Raw genomic sequence first — 7629 nt, 5'->3', positions numbered from 1 at the left:
CCCCTATCATTTCCTTGTAACCATATCTACTTGTTTGTTTGTGCATTTCTGTGATTATTTAGTTAGTTAATAAATAAATGATTTAAGACAATTGATGTATGGATGACTCATAGTGAAGACTGGGTTCGTGCAAATAACCAACAATTTACGACGTTTGGAATGAGACTAACGTGAGGTAAAGAATAATTCATCATTAATTAGAAGACTAATTGATCGGATATTAAAATATCTGAAAGTTATATTAGGAAAATTATAACTTTGTAATCTGAATATTTTCCTTGGTGCCCCAACTTCCTAGTTAATTACATCTACCTGATTAGTTAATCACGTAATAATAATTACAGAGAATTGATTTGATAAACTACAAATAAGTCTTCAGTTTAATGATGCCAAAGACACGTCACTGATATTTGGGAGAGTTGTTCTTTCTGCCACCCCAGCAGTGCTCCTTGGTGGGCTACTACACTATTGATCTGGGTGATCTCTGCTGGGTCCACGTTGGAGGCAGAAGCTTGCTGTGACATGGTGAAGGCCGGACCCAGGTGCAGAGAAGAGACCAGAAAAGGAATCAGTGGTTAAGGATAAACATAAATACTTTACTAAGAAACGGTAACCAAAGGATCACTGTAATACAGGAAAAACAACAAACACTAAGTCTCAAAAACTGACTCAGGAAACAAACGCACACGGCAAACATTTCAAGCTTCTGCAAAAGACAACAGAAAACACACCTCTTTTAAAAGGGAAATCAGAATGAGTAATAGGACACTATTACATAGTGAGTAATAGTGTCATTAATGTCTCTAGGACAGTCTCTGCAGCCCTCTGGTGACAGGTGGAACCATAACAGTTCCCTCATGCCATAGTTTGTACATCTCAATTGTCAGTAGAAACCACATTCGTTTAACCTCTTGACGGTCGCCTAGGATAGGAGGCGCTACAGCGATTTTTGAAAAAAATTCGTGCCCATTTTAAACGGCCTCCTACTCAAACTCAGAAGCTAGGATATGCATATAATTAATACTTGTGGATAGAAAACACCCTAAAGTTTCTAAAACTGTTTGAATGGTGTCTGTGAGTATAACAGAACTCATATGGCAGTCAAAACCCCGAGACCGATCGTAACAGGATGTGGAATTCTGAATTGCGGACTCAACTTCAGCACCTTGCCTATAAATCACACCGTGAGCAATGGTTCATTGAGCACTTCCTATTGCTTCCACTAGATGTCCCCAGTCTTTAAAAAGTGGTTTGAGTCTCCTACTGTTAAAACTGAATGAATGAGACGCTGTTGAAATTGGTCACATGAGGAGGGCCATCACCATTATGACGCCGGCGCCCCTGCCTACCCTCCCCTTTCGAAACGTTTTGAAAGACAATGCAATCATCCCCCTTGAATCTTATTGGAGCTCTGGTTGAAAAAGGCCCTAAAGATTTATGTTATACAACGTTTGACATGTTTGAACGAACCTAAATGGAAAAAAAATGCATTTTCTCGAAATAGCTGTCCCGCGGCCGACGGAGCTTTTGGATCAGCCTTCAGACGCGCTAACAAGAACAAGCTCTTGGAACATAAAGGAGTAATTTTTTCGAACTAAAATACATTTGTTGTGGACCTGGGATTCCTGGAAGTGCTTTCTGATGAAGACAACCAAAGGTAAGGGATTATTGACAATAGTATACAAGACTAGATGTGATATGCGATTGTTCCAAGATGGCGCTGACCTGTATTACTAGGTCATTTTCTGAGTATCGCATCCCCTTTTATCGCAAAGTGTGATTACCCAGTAAAGTTATTTTTAAATCTGGCATTACAGGTGCTTTCAAGAGATATTCATCTATAAATCTTAGAATGAAATTTTAAAAATGTTTTCGAATAGTAATTTAGTAAATTGTAGCACTGTTTCACCGGATGCATTTGAGGGAAAATAGTTAGTCAACGTTACGCGCCGATGTAAAATGCTGTTTTTATATATAAATATGAACTTTATCGAACAAAAGAATGCATGTATTGTGTAACATGATGTCCTTGGAGTGTCATCTGATGAAGTTTGTAAAAGGTTAGTGCTGCATTTAGCTGTTTTTTTGTTATTTGTGATGCATGTAGTTGGTCGGAAAATGGCTATGTGGCTACTTTTACGATATACTCCTCTAACATAATCTAATGTTTTGCTTTTGCTGTAAAGCCTTTTTGAAATCGGACAACGTGGTTCGATTCAGGAGAGGTGTATCTATAAAACGATATGACATAGTCCTATATTTGAAAAAAAAACGTTTTTAATTTCGTTATGCTAATGTCGATAGGAGTTTTTCGCTGGATGTCCGTCCCGCTTACGGGACGAGACCGTCAAGAGTTAAGGAAGTCAGCTATATCAGATATGTTTTTTTTTAAAGGCTGAATTAACTTTTTCCGCTGCCAGACAGGGCTCCGCTGATAGCCAGGTGTAGCGGTGGTAAGGATTTACTCCATGGTGCTGAAAAGAAAGCTCTGTTGTTGGGACAGCTTTATGTCGGCCCTAACAGTTTGTGAGCACCGTTTGTCACCGTTATTGTGCAATTAATGTTTAGTGTTGTGTTGTGGCTTTGCTGGCAGGCATCTACATTTTTGGTAGGGGGGAGTTTGCCCGACCAAGATTTACATGCTAAAATCGCCATTGATTAGTTCTAATGTGTCCATGATATTCGTGATCTCATTGATGCATGAGGGTGATAGTTTTATAGTGTGATTTCCTTTACTGTCCACTGATGTGGCTAAAACCGTTTTTATAGTCTCCCACCATAATAATAGGATTGTTTGTTGCTTTTGAGCTCAATAGATTGTTATAAATATTTTAGAAGAAGTGTGGATCATCATTATTTGGACCATATAGATTAATGAGCCAAGTATGTCTATCGTCCAATAGCATATTCAAAAGTATCTACCTTCCTTGTGGATCTGTTTGGACAGTTTGCACATTCGTATCAAAATTATTATTAATTCATATCATCACCCTTTTTGAATTTATTTTCTCATTACAGAAGTACATTTGCTTTTGCTCCCTTCCTGTTTCTCTCAAGGTTTCTTATAGATTGTTTATGTTCTTGTGTTTAATCAGGTGGTTTTTCAGTGCTTCTGCTCTCACAATCTCTGCCTTTGTCTCTCTCTTTTTCATTTTATTATTCCGCTTGTAGCGATTAATTACTATATCAGTTGCAAGTCAAGGTGGTATAACGGGGCTACCAATTAGACTGGTTACATGGAATATTTACGGTTGTGGGGGGTGAAAATGAACTGTTCCAGGGTATTTTCACATCGAATATTCTTCAAGAAGCACACCTGCAAGTTAATGATCATACCAGATTATGTAAATTATGGGTAGGCCAGGTTTTCCATTTCTATTTTAATGACATAGCAAATATACATATTTTCCATTAATGTATTTGAATGTCTTCTGTAAATTACTGTGTAGTTGCAGCTTTCTTTGTTTGATTAGTAATGCATAATTGACTGTACAGACACTCCCAAGGCCTTAGTATTGTGTGCCAAAGTAATAGAAAGTAGTTGGCAAAGTCAGGGCTGAACTGTACATTGTGATTAATATAAGTAGGGAAACTACACAAATGTATGGTAGTTTGATCATTTGCTTGGGTTCACAGTGAAGTGTGTCCTGTGAACTTGCATTCAGTACGCTAATAAACGCTTGCTTGTCTTTTATCTTTTTTTTTATTTACTTTGACACCAACAGTGCTGAAAGAAGATTTAGTAATACTACAGTAGTTGAAATGGTCTCAATTCTTGTAATAAGGCTCTGAGCTGTACCAAAGAAGTTTGGAAAGAGGACAGATAATGTCATAAAATGGTCAATGTGAAGTACTGAAAGATGTTTCAGGATAATATTGACAAACTAGTTGCATGTTGTATGATGAATGTAACTTTTATTTAACTAGGCAAATCAGTTAAGAACAAATTCTTATTTACAATGACAGCCTACCGGGGAACAGTGGGTTAACTCCCTTCTTCAGGGGAAGAACATATTTTTACCTTGTCAGCTCAGGGATTTGATCCAGCAACCTTTTGGTTACTGGCCCAACGCTCTAACCTACCTCTTGGCTACCTCTAACCTACCTCTTGGCTACCTCTAACCTACCTCTAGGCTACCTCTAACCTACCTCTAGGCTACCTCTACGCTACCTAAATGAATCTCTATCCATAAACAAAGTTGAATATGAAACTGTTTTAATCTTGAAATTTAAATGTAATTTACAAGCTATTACTTCATTATTAAACATCTGAAAACTACATTTAAACTCTGAATATATACAGTTGAAGTCGGAAGTTTACATACACTTTAGCCTAATACATTTCAAACTCAGTTTTTCACAATTCCTGATATTTAATCCTAGTAAAAATTCCCTGTCTTAGGTCAGTTAGGATCCCCACTTTATTTTAAGAATGTGAAATGTCAGAATAATAGTAGAGAAAATGATTTATTTCAGCTTTTATTTCTTTCATCACATTCCCAATGGGTCAAAAGTTTACATACACTCGATTAGTATTTGTTAGCATTGCCTTTAAATTGTTTAACTTGGGTCAAACATTTTGGGGAGCCTTCCACAAGCTTCCCACAATAAGTTGGGTGAATTTTGGCACATTCCTCCTGACAGAGCTGGTGTAACTGAGTCAGGTTTGTAGGTCTCCTTATTCGCAAACTCTTTTTCAGTTATGCCAACACATTTTCTATAGGATTGAGGTCAGGGCTTTGTGATGGCCCCTGCAATACCTTGACCTTGTTGTCCTTAAGCCATTTTGCCACAACTTTGGAAGTATGCTTGGTGTCATTGTCCATTTGGAAGACCCATTTGCAACCAAGATTTAACTTCCTGACTGATATCTTGAAATGGTACTTCAATATATCTACATAATTTTCCTCCCTCATGATGCCATCTATTTTGTGAAGTGCACCAGACCCTCCTGCAGCAAAGCACCCCCACAACATGATGCTGCCACCCCCATGCTTCACAGTTGGGATGGTGTTCTTCGGCTTGCAAGCATCCCCCCTTTTTCTTCCAAACATAACGATGGTCATTATGGCCAAACAGTTATATTTTTGTTTCATCAGACCAGAGGGCATTTCTCCAAAAAGTGCAATCTTTGTCCCCATGTGCAGTTGCAAACCGTAGTCTGTCTTTTTTATGGCGGTTTTGGAGCAGTGTCTTCTTCCTTGCTGAGTGGCCTTTCAGGTTATGTCGATATAGGACTTGTTTTACTGTGGATATAGATACTTTGGTACCTGTTTCCTCCAGCATCTTCACAAGGTCCTTTGCTGTTGTTCTGGGATTGATTTGCACTTTTCGCACCAAAGTACGTTCATCTCTAGGAGACAGAACGCATCAACTTCCTGAGTGGTATGACGGCTGAGTGGTCCCATGGTGTTTATACTTCCGTACTATTGTTTGTACAGATGAACGTGGTACCTTCAGGCATTTGAAAATTGCTCCCAAGGATGAACCAGACTTGTGGAGGTCTACCATTTTTCTCTGAGGTCTTAGCTGATTCTTTTGATTTCCCCATGATGTCAAGCAAAGAGGCGCTGAGTTTGAAGGTAGGCCTTGAAATACATCCCCAGGTACACCTCCAATTCACTCAAATTATGTAGATTAGCCTATCAGAAGCTTCTAAAGACATGACATAATTTTCTGGAATTTTCCAAGCTGTTTAAAGGCAGTCAACTTAGTGTATGTACACTTCTGACCCACTGGAACTGTGATACAGTGAATTATAAGTGAAATAGGAAACATTACTTGTGTCATGCACAAAGTAGGTCTCCTAACCGACTTACCAAAACTATAGTTTGTTAACAATAAATTTGTGGAGTGGTTGAAAAACGAGTTTTAATGACTCCAACCTAAGTGTATGTAAACTACCGACTTCAACTCTATATAGATTAAATAAACTGGATAATATATATAGATTAAAGTAACCTGGATAATATATATAGATTAAATAAACTTGGTAATATATATAGATTAAATAAACTGTATAATATACATAGATTAAATAAACTGGATAATATACATAGATTAAATAAACTGGATAATATACATAGATTAAATAAACTGGATAATATATATAGATTAAAAGCAGAAGGAGCCTTTATTAGATCTCGGAAAAAATGGCTTGATGAGGGAGAACAGAATTCATGATTTAAGAAATGTCACTTTACAAATAACACTATCCATTACATTTTTGTCATTTAGCAGACACTTATCCAGAGCGACTTACAGTAGTGAATGCATACATTATTTATTTATTTATTTATTCTGTACTGGTCCCCCGTGGGAATCGAACCCACAACCCTGGTGTTGCAAACACCATGCTCTACCAACTGAGCCACACGGGACTATAAGTTATACATTGATGGTGTTATTACAGATGACCAAAAATGTATCGCTAATTACTGTAGCAAATTTTACAACAAATTGTATTGCTTTATGTCATCTCAGGAATCCATAGATGTGTTTTTTGACTGACTGAATAATGTTCACTCTATCAGGAATACAGAATCCAAACAGTGTGATGAACCTATCATAGTTGAAGAGATTATCGATTCTATCAAACATCTAAAGAACAATAAATCCCCAGGTATTGATGGAATTTTGTCCGAATTTTCTGAACAAGTAGCTCCCTTCCTACTTGAATTATTTTTAGAGAGTATTAAAAACAATGTTCTTCCTCCTACATTGAGTCAGGGTTTAATAATACTGATACCTAAGCCTAAAAAATAAGTGCTGCTCATGAATAGCTGGCATCCAATTTGTCTTCATAATAATGAATAATTGATATGGTAGACCATTCCATTCTTGTGGGCCGGTTAAGAAGTATTGGTGTCTCTGAGGGGTCTTTGGCCTGGTTTGCTAACTACCTCTCTCAAAGAGTGCAGTGTATACAATCAGAACATCTGCTGTCTCAGCCACTGCCTGTCACCAAGGGAGTACCCCAAGGCTCGATCCTAGGCCCCACGCTCTTCTCAATTTTCATCAACAACATCGCTCAGGCAGTAGAAAGCTCTCTCATCCATTTATATGCAGATTATACAGTCTTATAGCCAGCGGGCCTCTTCCCGGATTTTGTGTTAAACGCTCTACAACAAAGCTTTCTTAGTGTCCAACAAGCTTTCTCTGCCTTTAACCTTGTTCTGAACACCTCCAAAACTAAGGTTGGTTTGGTAAGAAGAATGCCCCTCTCCCCACCGGTGTAATTACCATCTCTGAGGGTTTAGAGCTTGAGGTAGTCACCCCATACAAGTACTTGAGAGTATGGCTAGACGGTAGACTGTCCTTCTCACAGCACACATCAAAGCTGCAGGCTAAGGTTAAATCGAGACTTGGTTTCCTCTATTGTAATCGCTCCTCTTTCACCCCAGCTGCCAAACTAACCCTGATTCAGATGACCATCCTACCCATGTTAGATTATAGATCGGCAGGTAATGGTGCTCCTGAGCTGCTAGATGTTCTTTACCATTCGGCTATCAATGCTCCTTATAGGACATATCACTGCACTCTATACTCCTCTTTAAACTGGTCATCTCTGTATACCTGTTGTAAGACCCACTGGTTGATGCTTATTTATAAAACCTTCTTAGGCCTCAC

The sequence above is a fragment of the Salmo salar genome, chromosome ssa17 (genome assembly GCF_905237065.1).
Source record: "Salmo salar chromosome ssa17, Ssal_v3.1, whole genome shotgun sequence".
NCBI lineage: Eukaryota > Metazoa > Chordata > Actinopteri > Salmoniformes > Salmonidae > Salmo > Salmo salar.
The sequence above is the reverse complement of the archived record's forward strand: the minus strand, read 5'-3'. Positions refer to the sequence as shown.